At 37.2% G+C, this 18,988-nt stretch overlaps 1 long non-coding RNA gene across 1 annotated transcript; it reads right to left on the bottom strand.

Moving 5' to 3' along the window:
• Window positions 1-334: 334 nt before the first annotated feature.
• On the bottom strand, window positions 335-17,811 carry LOC148802288 (uncharacterized). The gene is made up of 3 exons (XR_016082233.1): window positions 17,696-17,811; window positions 10,804-10,862; window positions 335-584 (listed from the first exon to the last, which is right to left on the bottom strand). It is a non-coding gene; the product is annotated as an uncharacterized LOC148802288 (long non-coding RNA).
• Window positions 17,812-18,988: the final 1,177 nt, after the last annotated feature.

The following is an 18,988-nucleotide window of genomic DNA, read 5'->3' as shown; positions in this document are numbered from 1 at the left end:
GGATATGTATTGAGCAATCACTTGAGCCGAGCTCAGTTGTGAAGTTGATGTTATGGTTATTTGATGTAAATGTCATGTTAAGCATTTACCCATGACCTTTAATTTTAGGTTAAGACAAATGAAGTAACAAGTAAAACCAAGGAAACCCTTTAAAAGAGAAAGGTTTAGAATAAACAACCAAACTAACTTCATGTTCCAAAAAAGTTATCCATGGAGAGATTTTGTAATTAAAAATCTCATCAACCAAGGAAACCCATGCATGTTTCAAGTAGAAAGGAAAGTGTGAATCACATTACAATTTAAGTTGTTGAAGAAGAGCCCAAAAAACTAATTAGAAGTGTGTATTATCATTTGATAGTCTGGTATTGCCAACATTTCACACTTTGGTATTTAATAGGTTGGGACAATCAACATCAACCCCAACTATTATTTAGAAGAAAAGTAGTTTGGACATGAAGAAAAAACAAATAAAGGAAGAAAAAGGAACAATCACTAGGAGGTCAGAAAAGGAAGGGATGACCCCCATGGTTCTATCCCTTTCGACATGAAGCGCCAAATTGCTCTTGGAATAAATTTAGATGATGCTTTGATAGCCAAGCAACAAACATTGGTGTTCACCAATCAAGTTCAGTCCAAAGTTAAAAGAGAACAAATTAAAGATAATGACAATATTGTTTTTGTAAATCTTGTAACAATATGAAAACTTTCAAATCAATGCCAACTATTCACGAAGATGATCTCAAGGAAACATCCCTTGATGATATAAAATTGCAATTAAATAATGAACTTATGAATAAGAAGTATTTAAAAATATTACCTATAAAAATTCTTATAAATTGCTCCCTGGGTATAAGCCTAAACTATGTAGAATTGCCTTTAGATATGAGCTTAAACTATCTACTAATGCTTTCAGATATATTGTAAATTAGTCAAAATTGCTCCTAAATATGAACATAAATTATCTATAACTACTCCTATATACGAGTATAAACTATCTACAATTTTCTTAGATACGAGCATAAACTTTCTACCATCACTCATAGATATGAGCCTAGACTATCTACAATCACTCTTGGATATGGCCAAAACTATCTATAGTTGCTTGTAAATACGAGCCTAAACTATTTAATAGTGCATTCGGATACATAGTAAATTACTGAAAGTTGCTCCCAGATATAAACATAAACTATCTACAAGACTCTTGAGTATGATAATAAACTATTCAACTTCTTAAACAAGTCAAAATTTTTATCTTGGATACTAGCCTAAACTACCCACATCAAGAAAACATAGAGTTAATGGTCAACAAGCTAATAGATAAATAGTTAGACGACCACAAAAGCTCCTTAGAAGCTTCTTCTTTACATGATCTTTGTCACCTTCCTTTCCTCTCTTACATTAGTGTTATCCCCTTTCCTCCGAATTTCATTTTTCCCCAATTCACCTTATATGATGGAACAAGAAACCCCCGCACCCACATAAAAGCTTTTCTCATTAAATTTGTAAATATTCAGCAAAACGACGTCTTACTTTTACAACATTTCCCCAAAGTTTAACAGGCTTAGCACTTACATTGTTCACAAATCTTCCTAGTCAGTCTATCACCACCTTTCTCCAACTATCATGCCTATTCATTAACCAATTTGCCTACAATCTTGAAGCTGAAGTCACCTTAGATGACTTAACCAACATGAGACAAAAAGAAATGATGAGACGTTTGCCCAGTTTTACAACCGATGGAGAGCCTTAGCAAGCCAACTTCCAAGTAACCAACCAGAACATTTCCTTGTTTCAACCTTTTTACATGTCCTTGCTCCCCAATTTCGCTTTCAACTATCCATCCTTTGCCTCTTTACCTTTGAAAAAGTCATACAACATGGTATAGCTATCCAAAGAGCCTTTGAAGCAAACGGAACCTTCCCCGTTTAGGTCCTCTACTGACACATCTTCTCGCACTTACACCCATCCATAACATAGATCAACACTTCACATATGCACCAACCCAACATAAAAATGAATGAAAACCACTAAAGGTACTTAACACCGATTATACTGACCTCTTTCCTAACTTCCTCCAACGCAATATGATCCAACACCCATGAATCAAACCAGATGCACCAAAACATAAAAATTATAGAGAAGACCAATACTGCCACTTCCATCGTACACCAAGACACCTTGTAGCTAACTATAATGCATTTAAATATTTTGTCCAAGATTTAATTGAAAAAAATAAACACTTAGTTGACATCCCCCACCTACTACTCACTTCCACCACATCACAAAACCAACCCTCTCTTGATCTAGGAATCTTTGCAAACCCATTCCCTCCGCACCCAATTGACGTAAATTTGGCTCAACCTACATCTTTCTTCACAACTACACTTAACTCTCACCAAATTAACACTTTAGGGATCCTCCACCCATACCATAAACTTTCTTGATGATACTGACTTTTCTATAGTGCTCACCGCCCCTCACCAACTAGAAGATGACCCTACATCTCTCATCGAGGACACATTAGACATTAACCTAGGTACCTAAGAAAATTCACACATTGTTAAGATGGGAGCTTGTCTTACAAAATATGAACATCTTCAAATAATTAACTTACTTAGAGAGTTTCAAGACATTTTCGCTTGGTCTTACACTGACATGCCTAGCTTAGATCACACTTTAGTTGTCCATCACCTTGGCATGCTGCCTAGCACCCCACTCGTCACCTAGAAACTATGTCGAATGCATCCAGACATAGCTACAAAAGTTAAGGTTGAACTTCAAAAACTAGTTGATGTAGGTTTCATTTCCCCCACCGCTTATACCGGTTGGGTAGCTAACATAGTTCCGGTTGCAAAGAAAGATGGTTCCATTCGTATCTGTGTAAATTATTGTTACCTTAATCGTGCATGCCCCAAAGATAATTTCCCCCTTCCAAACATTGACTTGTTAGTGGATAGTATAGACGGTCATGAAATGCTACCCTTCATGGATGGCTTCTCTGGGTATAACCAAATCCACCTAGCCGAAGAAGAGAAAGACCATACAGCCTTTATAACCCCTTGGGGCACCTATTGTTATGAAGTAAAGCTTTTTGGCCTAAAAAATTCAGGAGCCACATGCCATGACCACCATTTTTCATGACCTCATGCATGGCATCTTAAAAGATTATGTTGACGATATCCTAGGTAAATCCAAAACTCGAGAATCCCACCTCCCTGTTCTTAGAAAAGTATTTACTCGCCTTCGTACTTACAAGCTTTGGCTCAATCCCCAAAAATGCATCTTTGGTGTTACTTCTGGTAGACTTTTAGGATTCATAGTTAGCAACTGAGGAATTGAAATGGACCCTCTCAAAACCAGAGCAATCCAAGACATGCCACCACCTAGAACCGTTAGTGAGGTATGTAACTTCCTTAGTCGACTCACATCCCTTTGTAGATATATTCCACATCAAGCACTCCGTAGCAAACCTTTTAGTGAGCTCTTACGAAAGGACTTTCCCTTCGAGTGGACCCCTACTTGTCAAAAAGCCTTTGAAGACATCAAATCCCTCCTCCTTCGCCCTCCTATTCTTATTCCACCTCAACCAAACAAACCTTTACTCCTTTATATTTCTGTTAGTGACACTACTCTTGATTGTTATTATTAGCACAATACGACTCTTCCAACATAGAGCGAGCAGTCTATTACCTAAGTTGCATTTTAGTAGAACATAAATGCCACTACTCCCCTTTAGATAAGGAATTAGTTGTTGTTTTCATTGCTCAAAAGCTACACCGTTATATGCTTAAACATGAAATCAAGTTAATTAGCAAATTTGACCCCTTAAAATACCTCCTTAACAAACCAGCTCTCACTGGTCGCTCTGCTAAGTAGCTTCTTGTTCTTTCCAAATTTGACGTCTAGTATGCATAGCAAAATGCAATCAAAGGTCAAGTAATGGTCGATCACCTAGCTGCCCATGCCTTACCCTCTTCTACACCTTTAATTCCTCAATTCCCAAACCAGTCAATCCTACACATAAATGAGTGTCCTAGCACCTGTTGGAATATGTTCTTTGATGGTTCTTATAATCGGCATGATGCTGGGTTTGGAGTTGTTTTTCGTACACCTGACAACATCCTCATCCCCAAAGTTTATCGACTAGCTTTTCCAGCATCTAACAACATTTCTGAATACGAAGCTTTAATAGCTGGTCTACGAGTAGCCATTGACATAGACATTCAACACCTCAGAATATTTGGTGACTCACAACTTATTATTCATCAAGTCAAAGGAGACCGCCAAACTAAGGACCCAAAACTATTGCCTTAAAAAGAACTACTAGATAAATTGCTTACTAACTTCACATACATTGAAATCACTCAAATATCCCGTTCCAACAACCATTAAGCCAATGCTATGGATGTTATAGGCTCTATTGTCCAGTTGCCTTTAGAAACAACCCACTTTAATTTTGTTATCGAACATCTCAGATCCCCGGCCCACTCCTCATTAGAAGTTTTCTCAGTTGACAACAACCCTTCTCCATCTTCCCATACACCTGACAAGGACTCTTGTCCTTGGTTTTATGACATTTATCAATACCTTCAACATGGTACCTTGCTCGACTCCTCCATTGATAAACCTTTAACTAGACGATGTGCCCAACACTACGCCATATTAGGCGACACCTTATATATACAATCTTTTGATGGCACCCTTTGTCGTTGCCTATTACCACCTAAAACCACCAAAGCCATGGAAGATGCTTATTATGGCCCTAGGGGTGGCTATGTTAACGGTCATGCTTTAAGTAAAAAGATCCTTAAAGCGGGTTTCTACTAGCCCACCATGGTCAAAGACTGTTATGATTATGTAAAACACTATCATCCTTGTTAGTATCACTCTCCACTCATCCATGCACCGGATGAATCTTTACACAGTGTCACCATTCCTTGGCCATTCTGTTCTTGGGCTCTTGATATTATCGGACCTTTTGAACCCTCTAACGACAACAAATTCATTATCACTACTACAGATTTTTTTACTAAATGGGTAGAACCTGCCCCTCTAAAATCTCAAGACGCAAAATCCATAATCCGCTTTATTTACCAACACCTTTTAGGTCCTTACAGCATACCCAAATCCATTGTCATCGATAATGGAAAACCATTTGACAATCAAGATGTAGATTAACTCTGCAATGCCTACCACATCAAGCACTGTTTTTTAACAATCTATAATTCCCAATCGAAGGACAAACTGAAATATCAAATAAAACAATAAAAGGCATCCTTACATAAGTAGTCTCTGAATCGGGAAAGGACTGGTCAGCTAAATTATTTCCAGCTCTCCTAGCATACTGCACCTCCTTTAGAAAACCAATAGGTGCCACACCTTACTTTATGGCACTGAAGTCGTTTTATCTATGGAGCTAGAATTAAATCCTTATGCATTTATTTGCATGACACAATCCCACATGATACACTTCGCCAATCACGCTTACACCACTTAGATCTCTTAGAAGAACACAAGTTACATTCTCTTGATCACATGCATGCATATCAAAAACACATTGCTTATTGTTATAATAAGCGTGTGCATAGTCATAACTTTAATGTTGGTGATTTAGTACTCAAACAATGTTTCCATCGCCATGGTAAGTTCCGTCCTAATTGGGAAGGACTATTCATTATAATTACTGCATACTCTACCTCTGTCTATCATTTAGCTCATGCTAATGGTACACCCCTATCTTCCCCAATTAACATTAAATACTTGAAGAAATTCTATCCATAACTAATGTTATCTGTATGCTTAATAACACATGTTTGCAGGTTATATCGGTTAGATCCCACCCCTCATCCTTCATTCATTTTACTTGTTATACACCATTACTACTATTACTCCCCTACTTATTATTGTTAATTATTATTATTTTAATTCTTATTATTCTTGTTAATATTATTTTATCCAGTTCTCTTACTTTTTTTTAACTCATTTACTTTCTTTCCCTTGAACTCCATGTCCTTTTCTTTACACTATTTTTTTCCATTTATTTCTTTTAACATTTACCGCTTTTACCTGGGCACCTTCAAAACCACTTTCTTTCTTTACTTATACACACTAAAACAAATGTGCTTTGATGCATCTTCAATATCCTTATTCAACTCTTTGTTCTTCAAATTTGCTTTCTTTTGTCTTGGATTGCAGCTCGCTAACCTCTATTTTCTCACCACATTAATAAAAAATAAATATTTCCTTTGCTTACCTTTTTGTTTGTTTTTCTTTACTTTTCATAATTTAACTTGCAGGATTTTAGAGTGAGATTGCTTTCTAGCTACACTCCTCTACTTACTTGCTATATCAAGGTGAGGCATATAAGGATGGTTGTATGTTATTCCTCCCCTTCCTCTTTCTTTACCTAACCTAAATCCTCTCAATTTCTTCCTCCCTTACATACCCTGCCTTCCTTGTCTCTATCTCCCTTTCTTCTTGGCTGCCACGTGCTTCTGCACGGGGTATCCAAGAAGGGCAATCTCTCTCTAGTTACATTCACTCACCAAAACCCGGAACCCCATTTCATCCAGTCCAGTTCTTTGACACTCACTACACATAGCTAGTGGCAAAGAGGGGCAAAATGTAAACAACATTTTTTTAAGATCTTCCTTTCCTCTCTTCCCCTATGGGCCCTACCCCATTTCCCTTTTTCTTTATCGCTATCACTCCCCCTCCTCCCCTCCCGTATCTCCGCCCAATCTCCATCCCCAATTTTTTCCCCACATGCTTCTCCTCCTCCCCATCATCATTCTTCCCCTTCCACTTTGTATTTTTCCCTTTTCTCTCCCTCCTATGCTCCCACCTTCCATTCTAAGAGGAGGCCCCAATATCTTCCTCACGGGGGAACCCTTTAAATTTCAAAAAAGAAGAAACCTAGGGGACCTCTTTTTCAGAAATCATCTTCTTCTTCAAAAGGTCCCACATGAGTTAAAGGCGGATAAACCCTCAACCGATTCTATTGAAAGGGGCAACAACAAATACAATCTCCCACCTTGGTTTCACAATAGGGCTGCTATCAGCCCACCTATAATCACATAGACGAATTGGTGATGTGAGTAATTAAGCTCTACATTAAACCTCAAGGTTGCAACCATAGATCTCTCCAAACAAAGAAAAGTTCTAAACTCTCTTTACCTCTTTGATTTTTTTTACTGATAATATTGTCAGATAAGATCTTCTTGGTAAAAAAATATAAAATAAAATAATTTTTTTTCTGTTTGTTTACCTCTGTTTAAGTCCCCTATCATCAATATCTAAATGTATGTGTTTCCATCCGACCATATAGAGAACCTTTCTGCATAATACCTGTGCTTTAGTAATTCATTATTAGAATACTTACATTCATATTCAGATCTATTTTGATGTGCATAACTGTTCTTGCTAACACGATTCTCCCTTTCTTCATTGGTCATCTTGTATGCCCACTTCCATTACTGATTTGTATCAATTGAATGTTACCATAGTTTCTTGTTTTCTGATTTTATTTTATTTTATTTTCTTGACTTCTTGCTGCCAAACATTGAAATGTTCACATCAATTCCTTTCATTATTCTTGAATTCAGATTCGCATTGCTTTCAAATTAGCCTTTGATACAATTATATACATACTCTCCCTTTTCTGTAAAACCCAAATTCTGGATTTACATATACTCACATAGATTAAATTGCTTTGATTATCTCATTCATTTAGCTTACTTATGCATTAAATTCATATAGCTGCTATTTACAATTTGGATTTGTCTCTCTTACTATATTGACCCTTTAGTTTTATTTATTTATTGACCCTTTAAAATTTTTAAAAATATCAAAATTACCCTTCAAAAGAAAACAATGTTCATTTTCTTCTACCTTAAAACTGAACCATACTGTTCATTGTTTCCATATAGTGGTTCAGCTCTCCTTGGTATGCCATTGCACAGTAGGGACTAAACCGTCAGCAGTTGAGACGGTCTGCCTGCAATTAATAATACAAAAAGTGTGGTAACTGTTAAAACTTCTAATTGTAGAAAATATGGTCTAGATGTTTCTAGCAAAGAAAAAAAAGGCCTAGATATTATTTCAATATTTTGAGAGCAACCTATCAACCTTCAACCAAGAATCTCAACTAGGTCGAAGTTTGAAATCAGGAAAAATAGGAGGGAAATGGGAAGATGACGATATTTATGGCTAGAAGCGCAATTCACAGCGGAAATTCCAATTGCAACCTTCTTGGTTGGACTAGCTTGCTGTGCTACTACATTTGTACCCGAGGTGGAGGCATTGTCGGCAGGAGGAGACGGAGTGGTGGTCTGGGTCTGATCTGGGGTTGGCCTAGTGGGTACCTCTGGGAAGAAGGGCTGCTCTAGGTTTGGAGAAACCGAGCTTCCGGCCGGATGGAGTGGGTGGTGACACTACGGCCGGTGTAGTAGAGCCAACGGGAAACAAGGGCTAGTGTAGAATTCTATGATCATCATTAGTGCTCAAATTTTGACTTATGGGTATTGTCACACTTGAATTTGTTGGGATAATTGTGGAAGATAGAGCTAAAAACAAAAAGAAAAACAAGAGGTCTACATATACGGTCGTTCCTCTGTTCTCTGGCAATTCAAGTCTGTATCAAGCAATGCTGCTGCGTTGCGTTGAGTTAGTATCAAGAAACCTTGCTGCATTGCGTTGAGTTTAGTTACCCTGCTCCAGTCAATGCGCAGAGAAATTAAACAAGAGAAGAATTGGACCCATCAACTTTGTCTGTTTTTTTTTTTTTTTTTTTTTTTTCCGAAAGCCAGATGGCTCTACCGGTTTTGTAAATTTATTTCTACCAACTTCCACCTCCCACAACTCTTTGCTTCATATACAGTTCTCGCCTTTCTAGACTAAAACTTTGTTTCAATAATTGAAAATTGGAGGACAGCGTTCAGTCAACAGTTATATTGGGATTGGGAAGAGCACAGGATGAATTCATTGGGTTCAAAACCCTCAAAGAAACCAGAAAAACCACATAAACACAGGGGAGAGAAAAGGTTCTTGGGACATGAGATCACAGCTGTGGTCATAGGATTTCGCTTTCCTACCTCTTCCCTTATTTTGCCTTCAATTGTGTTTTCTTGTAGTGGTTGGTCTGATCGAGCAAGTTTCTCTCTCTCTCTCTGTATGTGGTGGGCTGATGGAGAAGAAGGAAAAGAAATGCATGCACATCTTTTTTAGTTTAGATCACTCGTCTATCTCAGCGTCTCTTGGTCTTGGATTGTACAATGGCATACCAAGAGTTTCTTCTGGTTTAGATGGTCTAAACTACCTTAAGATTGAACCATGTGGTGGTCGAGGTGTTGATGAAACGTTTTATGTGAGTGTGGTAGATAAAGAAAATTAGATGATAAGTGAAGGGCATTTTTGTCCTTTTATATGATGCTTAACGTTGGACCAAGTTGACAGTTTTTGAAAGTTTAGGTATTGTAGTGGCATGATTTGAAGTTCGGGTACTAACTTGACACTACCCCTAAAGTACAGGTACTAATCTAGAATTTTCCCTAAGGTCATGTTTGGTTTAAAGGAAAAAGTAAGGAAAGGAAAGGAAAGAAAAGGTAGGGAAATCTATACAAGGTTTGTAAAGATTTCCCTCCCTTTCCTTTCTTTTCCCTACTTTTTCCTTCAAAACAAACATAAGAAAAGACAAAGAAAAGTCTGTCACCCTTACCAATAATGGAACTAATGCCAAGTTTTTCCTCCTCAAAGATCACCTATTTCAGCCCAAATGCCAAGATAGGTGATATGGATTCAAAAATTGCGTTCTTCCCCAAATGTGAAAATTCTAGAAGTTTATGGCAAAATATTTTTCCCTCAAAGATCACCTATTTCAATTCAAATGCCAAGATATGTGATACGGGTTCAAGAACTCCCACCAAATGTGCAAATGCTAGAAGTTTATGGAAAATCTTTCCCCCTCAAAGATCACTTATCTTAGTCCAAATGCCAAAATAGGCAATATAGGTTTAAGAACTGTCTCTCCACAAGATATGCAAATGCTAGAAATTAATGACCAAATCTTTCCCCTACAATTGTATTTTAAATGCCAAGATAGGTGACACGGGTTCAAGAATTTCCATTTTTCTAAGCAATAAAAGATGATGTCTCCAAGGCAAATCGTTCCTCCCTCAAATGCCACCTATTTTATCCCAAATACCAAGATAGGTGACATGGGTTTAAGAATTGCCAGTTTATCAAGTAAGTAATAAGAGCCAGTACGTCTGTTAATGATAGTGAGCCCACTCCCCAGGCCCTTGCACCGGCCCACACACCAGTTGTCCAAGATAAACCTCATCCATATGCCAACTAACCCAGATAAGCCTCATTTTCTGTAGCTAATCAAGATAAGCCAAAATTCCTAACCAATCTGATCTTCACTTGTATTTATCCTTGTAAATGATAATCATATTAAAATAGCTATAAATACAATCAATGATCACCCAATGAGTGTGTGATTTTTATGTTCAAAATCAACTTTGTGTTCACTTCTTTAGTTAGACAAGTCTTTCCTCCTCATAGACCACCTATTTCAGTCCAAAAGCCACCAAGATAGGTGACACGGCGGGTTCAAGAATTTCCATATTGTTAAATAAGTAATGAGAGTTAGTATGTGTGTGCAAGACAAATCTCCCCCCCCCCAGAAATGCCATATATTTGATGTTCAATAATGCCAACTTGCCAAACAGTCAAAATAATATATGGTTGCGGCAAAGAAAATAATACAATATCATTTAAGTTGTAATGAAATCAAAAGCATACCTTTTATCTTTAGGACACCAAATTCTCTTCAAAAGTGAGTAAATTCTAGCTCTCAATACCTATTTAATAAAAGACAATTCTATTAAATGTACAATTCCTACTAAAAAAAGGAAAATTGAAGGTACAATTATCTAACTTGCAAGCATTCTAGTCCAAATTGCCAAGCACTTTGAGTGGAAATTGCTGAAAGACTACTTGAAACTTTTGATGCTTGGTTGAATGTCAACGTCTTCGAGAAGCATGGAATGTTGTAGTAGGGCCATGACAAAGTGCAAATGCATTATTGCAAAATTTGAGCTTTTTTTGAGTTTGTTCCATCAATCTTTAGTGTGATGGATGGTCAAAATTGACGCAGATATAAGGTGATATAGCACTAGAATTCCTATATCACATGGTTAATTGTGGTACAAGTCTGGCCGGTTAATTGACCCCCCCCCCTCTAAAAAATAAAGCATGGCAGAACGAAATTGAACTCCAATCACAATCTAGAGCTTGTTGGGTTGGGTTTGTCTTTGTATCAGTTTCTATTGAGAATGGAATCATATCCAATCATGGTAATGAATACAGTATTAGATAAAATTTTCCTTGAAGTCTTGGGAATCCACTCCCGTTTGCTGCCACTAAGGCTATGTTTGGTTTGAAGGAAAAGGTAGGAAAAGGAAGGGAAAGGTAGAGAAATCTATACAAGCTTTGTAAAGGTTTTCCTACCTTTCCCTTCGCTTCTCTACTTTTTCCTTCAAACCAAACACAACCTTAACGTGCCTATCTATCCATCTATCTTATGCATTGTGTTTTAGTTTGTACGCTTGGTGGATATGATAATTATGTTATATAAACCACTAAGAATACAAAGTGACCCATCTTGTATGTACCCTAGACATTGCATAATTAAATTTTATGCAATTGATAATGGCAAATGGGACCACGACTCGGTTGGACTCAATTCTTAATCTTGTTTGCAAAATGTTTTAATTCCCGGGATCCATATGAGTAGAGAGTGCAGCACTGTACCTTGCAGTCGAGGGAGAGATCATCTCTTGTCGAACAGTGTTTGATCATTAAAGGCTAAGAGGTTAAGTGTAAGATCATTAATGATTATACCTGATGGGAAAATCTTGCATCTGCCCACAGTCCTTAGACCTTCATAAGATAGCTGGACCCAATGACCATTTAATGTAAATGTTGGGCCCATTAAAAATCCATAGTGATAGGCTCATGGGTTCATTGTATTCAGTAGTGAATTCGGCCAGGCCTTGTAACAGAGGCTAGGCCAAACCCATGTGACTGATGTGTAGATCAATGTTAGGATCCCACGCCATATAAAGAGAGCCAAGCTAGCCAGCATTAAAAGGAAGTGAGTTTGAAAGCTTAATGGGCCTAGAAGCCCATTTCGAACTAAGTTAATTGGATTAATTAAATAGGGGCGGATCTGGGTTTAGATCAGTAGATAAAGATAAGATGATAACTCTTATCCACTTAAAGAGTTCAGATCCAAATAAAGATTTGGATCAGGAAACTCCTAATTTGATTAGGAGTAAGTTGATCTTGAGCTGCATATAAGATAAGGGATTATCCTTATCACTTAAAGAGTCCAGATCCAAATAAAGATTTGGATCAAGAAACTCCTAATCAGATTAGGAGGTTGTCTCTTTAAGGCTATAAATAGAGAGTAGGGCGGACCTGAAAAGACACATAACATAGAGAGAAGACAACTCAATTAGACTGATCTTGCCTTCAATTCTTTTTCTTCCTGCTCTTGCCGCCCTACCCTGTTCGATCTCCAATTATTGGATCTGATCAAGATTTGATCTTAATATTGTTTCTTACCAGAAGAAACAATTTTAAAGCTGTGCTCACTACCCCATTTGATTCGTGCTGAAGAATCACAGGTTCTTGGTGAAGAACTACCTATTGATCCTGCCTCATCCTAAGTTGTGTCATCTTCAGGGGAGGAAGGATTTGGTATACTCTTTGGGTGCGAACACCTACGTTGGGAGGAGATTCTGCGTGGATTCCGTATCAGGTATATCCCTCCCTAATATTGGTTTAAGATTTGGTCTGATTTGGTTATAAGAACGAACATTGAAAATATAGTTTTCTAAATTGGGAATATTATGATTCCTGGATTGGGGTAAAGAAATTTTTGAAATTTCGCCCAACCTTCTTGTAAGGTTCGGCCATCCATATGATGGATCTCCCATCCCTTCAGTAGATTGGTGCTAATCAAACATGTTTTATAGTCAATGCCAATCTACATTCTTAGGGGGCATTCTTTTTTCGGATTTTGAGAGGGGGAAAGTTGGTCAATGGGATTTTGGTTCCCATTGACCAAGAATCTCATGTTCTTTTTTCAGATTTTTGTGGGGACCCGGGAAAGCTTATTTTCCTGGGTATCACTTACCCGAATAAGTGATACCCATCTCCTAGGTGGGTAAATAACTTTCCCACCTAGAGGGAAAGTTGACAACAATTGAATGAGACAAAAATGCCCTTTTTAATAATAGATTTTTATGGCTAAAATGGTCATTGCGTTATTTATATGAGAAGTAAAAGAACATGGATAAATGCACTTACCCAGGTAAGTGTTTCCCAGGAAAAACTTACCCAGGTACTACATTTACTAGGGTAATTAACTTACCAAAAAGCGAACGAGGCCTTAGTGTAATTTCTCCTCCTAAATCAGTGATTAACAGGATACACCAGCTTTTTGCAAAATTTTTTTGGGGGGCTTCTACTTTTGGTAGTAGAACTCATTGGATTGGATGGCAAAAAATCTGTAAACCCATTCAAGAGGGAGATCTTGATATTAGATCCCTTAGGCTGTGTTTGGTTGCAGTGCAATTTTATTTGCACTAATACAAATGCATAAGAGTGCAAATGTAAAAAAATGCAAATTCTCATTTAATTTTGTTTTGGATTTTATTTTATTCTACTTCATATCTTAATTTACTTCATGTTTACTGCAAACAAACAAAATAAGCTAAAATTTGAAACAAAAATAAGTCAAAATTTACACTCAAATCATTTGCAATGCTATGGTTTTGCATCAGTGTAAATTTATTTGCATTGCAACCAACACAGCCTAAGGGATGGTTTAGACTTAAGGCATGGTTTAGACTCATTCAAAGAAATAGCTTATGGGCTGAATTCATGTATTCAAAATATGTCAAATCCAATTCTTTGGCGCTGCTTGTTAAGATTAGAAATGGATCAAAATTTTGGAATGACATGATGAGTCTTAAAGGCATAGCATTACAGCATTGTCAATGGCTAATTGAGAAAGGAAATATTTCTTTTTGTTATGATAATTGGTTGGGTTTGGGTCCTCTCATCTACGAATTGGAAGACTGAGATCCAAGGTATTCCCTTGAACCACGTATTAAATATGGATGGTAGTTGGAATTTTGTCCTTGATGAAGATATTCCCCAAAATATAATTTATATGATTAAAGATGTGAAGCTTTCTTTGCATGATGAAGAGGACAAATTTATTTGGACATGCAATTCCTTAGGTGGATTTTCTCTTACTTCAGCTTGGAATGTGATTAGATACCATGGTCCTATTGTTGATTGGCATAAACAAGTTTGGAAATCTGGTCTCCCCACAAAGATATCTCTATTCATTTGGAAATTGATTCACGGTGTGATTCCTATTGATAACGTGCACTATAAATGTTGTTGTTGTGGTCAGCCAAGTTTGGAGAGTACTAATCATGTTTTTGTTAATGGAGCTTTGGCTAATAAGTTAGGGTGTATTATAGCAACTTATTTGATGTTCCCATCATCATTGCTCAACACGTGGTGGACTCTCAATCTCAGCGCCTTATCGAAATTTTACCTCCCATTTTACTTTGGGTTCTTTGGAAGGAGAGATGTAGTTGTAGATTTGAAGGTAAAGGGGTTACCTCTTCTACCCTTGTCAAGAGAATTAATAAATAATGGCTTTTGGAAATTAGCTTGCTTCAAGGTAATTCGTCATATCCTGAGGTAAACTCCCTTGCTCTTCATGTTTTGAACATTCCCATCAAAAGAAATTGATGGGTCTATTGGGAGTTTCCTGGTGAATTCCACTTTAAACTTAATGTCGATAATGCTTGTGGTGGAAATCCGGGTGAGAGTGCAGGTAGAGAAATCATGAGGGATAGCAACGCTGTTTTTTGTCTTGGCTTCTATTATTTTTATGGAAATGGAACTTCTATAATGGCCGAATTCTTAGCTCTCTATGATGGGTTACTGAGATTGAGGTAGACAGTGATAATAAGACTTTAGTTGAGATTTTGCTTCAGAAGACATTTTATTCTAGGAATATGACCTATTTATTAAGAAATATCAAGAATATGTGTAATTCCATGAGAATTAAATTCTCTCATACTCTTTTAGAGAAGGAAATAGATGTGCAGACTTTTTGGCCAACGTGAGGATTAGAGAAAAGAGTTTCCACAGCTTTAGCTCAATTCAAGATACTCGAGACCTTAGAAATCTTTTGAGGGAAGACTATATGAAGATTCCTGTCTTACGTACGTATTGATTAATGTATTGTCTTTTTGTTTATGTTTGGCCTTTAATGCTTGAGGGCTGGGTTGAGAGTGTAAGTGTGTTTGGGTTTTGGGGCAAGGTGGGCTATGTCCTACCCTGTACATTGTTTTGCGATAAAGACCGCCTGTACTATGACTGTGAAACAAAAACCCCCTTCTGTTAGCTTTTCATTGAAATTCGCCGTTACATTATTTTTTAATTTCCAATTACCCTTGTAATAAGAAAAACACTCCTGCAGTATTTTCCCCTCACTTTGTTCATCGCGTCTCTGTATTTTTTCTCAACATCATATCCGGTTTTGTTCTTCACATGCGTACAGGAGTGAATCACTTCGTCCCACGTGGAATTGTCAAGTCTCCGGCAAAACTTAACCATCCCTGGATCCGGTCTGGGCTGTGTAGCACTCCAGCTAAATATCGGTGTCATGGAGATTGAGTGCCTAGGCGCGGACATGGCTTATTTTGAGAGATAGAGAACTTGTCAATCTCCCTTTTCTCTCCTTCCCTATAGCCACCGGAAGAGCAGCCCCTCCTCCTCCACTTCTGAGAGATTGAACTTGTTTTTCTTCCAATTGTCTACAAGGGTAGTATGGGGATTAAAAAATATTATAACGGCGGATTTCAACAGAAAGCTAACGGAAGGAGGTTTTTGTCTCACGGTCATAGTACAGGGGGGTCTTTGTCACGGACCGCATAATGCAGGGGGGTCCTTATAATTTACCCTAATTTAAAAAAAGAAGCAAAGAGAAAAGGAAGAAGAAAGGAGAGAGTATGACATTATTTGAAAATTCAATGAACAGTTAATGACACTTTTGTCCTCTACAATTTTCTTTTAGACTTAACTTTTGGAAGATAAACAAGGTATACCGACATATATTTAAGATAACTTTGATAAAAACATATTTTATCAACATATAAGCAGCTTTTTACTTTACTGTCAATTTTATTAAAATTATATTTTATCAAAATGAATTTCTAAGTTTTCATTATTATTTGTAATTGTGGATTCTTTATCGGTTAGATCCAATTGTGGTATAAGCTATTGTCCTGATTGATAATCAGAATGGGATTGATACACTATCGAAAACAAACCAAACCCGACCCATTGAGGTCTAGGGTCAGATTGGACAAACTACTTTTATCACCTTTGTTTTGGATCAACAATTTAATTCATTCAAATAAAATTTAGAAAAATTAAGAAAAATAATTAATTTTTCATTAATTCTCAAGGATATTCTATATTAAAATAAGCATAAAACAATACATATCATATATTATATATTTATTGAAAACACGGAGAGGTTTGATCAAGACAATCTCTAAGAATATGGCAAATTTCTGGTTCTCACTGTAACCAATCTAGTCCGGTCCTAGTGTTGACAACACTGGTTGGAAGCAATCCAAAGATATCTTGATGACTCACTTAGCAGACCTAGAGTATTTGTATGTAGTAATTATGCATGGTCTATAATCCTTTTGAAAGGGGTGTTTGCTTTCCCTTCCACCTATTTGATTTGTCCAGGACTCCAGGTCTACAAAAATCCTATTATCTATTTATAATTGGACTGATTTCCTCGAATACCAATACATGAAGGTTATGTTCATTGTTTGGTAAGTTATTTATTCGGATAAATGCATTTACTCAAATAAATGTTTCTTTAAGAAAGACTTATCCATGTAAATGCATTTATATATCCATGTTCTTTTATTTTTCATGTAAATAAAACAATGAACATTTTAGCCATAAAAATCCATTATTAAAAGGGGTATTTTTGTCCTATTCAAGTATTGACAACTTCTCCCCAGGTTAGAAAATTATTTACCCACCTAAAAATGGGTAAGTGATACCTAAGAAAATTAACTTTCCCTGGTCTGAACATAAATTTAAAAAAATAACATGGGTTCTTGATCAATAAAAATCAAAATCCCATGACCAACTTTTCCCCTCTCAAAATCCAAAAAGAAAGTACGCTTCCAAAAGAAAATTCAAACAAAAGCAACAAAATTAGAGACTTCATTTTTAGGCTACATACAAGCTAGGGATCTATTGTTCCCTTCAACGGCTCCTATGGCGCTAAGTGCCCAACAAGGTCCACAAGTTTCGTACATTAATTGTGACGTCTGCAACTATCCACTAATGATCAATCCACAATTCCACATATCAAGCATTTTCAATTTTTTCTACGTATGACAGTAAGAAATTGTAGAGGAGTTAGAATTGACATTTTCAATCTACTCTTCTTAATTTCACCTCCTATTGGAACTAAGAAACAGTACCCCTGAAAAAAATATGAGAGGAAAAATATTGGCTTTGGAGAAAATAACAAGGAAAGAAGAGAGGAAAAAAAACTCCAAACCTGCATCTTGACGTTGGTGATATCTCCCTTCTTTCTGCAGTTGAAAATTCTAGGCAGGCCTTTAGCATCCATGGTGGGTGCAGTATCAGAGATATCAGTGAAAGGAGACACACCTTTGAACCCCGTAAACAACCTCTCAAATTCATCTTCCGTGAGATCAGAAAATTTGGTAACTCAATGAACTGCACTTGGATAAAGATCCTAGTTTTCAGCAACTCCTATCATATTTTTGGAAAAAACATCGAGACGGTAATGGTATTTTTCATTTGTAGTACTTCTTACCATACTTCTTCATTAGAGATGGCAATTTGACTCACTTTCATCGGGACTGGTTTTTTTACCATTGATCGGGTTTGGGGCATGATTTTGAGGAAACCCGGAACTCTGATGATCAGTGATGGGTGAGGATTAGGGATGACAATTTTCTCTATTTTCCTGATCCTGTAGAGACCCTCCCCGATATGGAATGATTTTCCCTGTGGGGGCGGGGATGGAAAAATTTCCATTCCTGTTGGTGAGGATGGGCTGTTTTATGTATCTATTTAATAGGATTATAAATTGTAACTGTTTTATTTACAACATTTTAAAATGAAAAAAACAAAAATAAACTGAATTTGATATCATGAAAGAATCACAAGAGTGATGATTGCTGTGGGGATGGAGATAATAACCTTGTCTCCATTGGTAGGAATGGGGACAGGCAGGGACAGAGATAGGGAGTGGCTCCTCATCCCTGCCCTGCCCTGTTGCCATTCCTAGTGGGGATGGTATTTGTCCAGTCTGCCCCGATCTCAGCCCTAAATCCGTCTTGACTAAAAGTGTGTGTCTTACATTACATAATATAATATAGTTTAGGTAGGTTTAAAAAATATAAAAAAATAGATCTGCAAGTAGAAATGACCAGGGCAGGATGAGGCAATGCAAATTTGGGGATCCCCATTTTATGCAGGGATAGAGATGGGGTTGGGATTTCTAACCCTACTGGGATACAGGGTGAAGTATTTGAGTTCGGGGTTAGGGATGGGACATGCAAAATCCAGTCCCAGTCTGCCCCTTGCCTAGAACTTAGATCTGTAAAACATGTTGGGCCTTGCACAATTTTTGGTCGGCCCAACACGACAAAATGTGGGTCGTGTTGAGCTGGAAGTTTCATGTCCATGGGCTGGCACGGCACGACATGGCATGGCATGACTGTACACTCTCTAATTCTCAACTTTATTGAATTTTCGACAAGAAGAAGGCTTGTTCAAATATCTCAAGTTAGCAATTTGGGAAGCTTGGAGGCTTCAATTG

Source organism: Nelumbo nucifera, chromosome 2 (assembly GCF_055504915.1).
Source record: "Nelumbo nucifera cultivar China Antique chromosome 2, China Antique-T2T, whole genome shotgun sequence".
Lineage (NCBI taxonomy): Eukaryota > Viridiplantae > Streptophyta > Magnoliopsida > Proteales > Nelumbonaceae > Nelumbo > Nelumbo nucifera.
The sequence above is the reverse complement of the archived record's forward strand: the minus strand, read 5'-3'. Positions and strand labels throughout refer to the sequence as shown.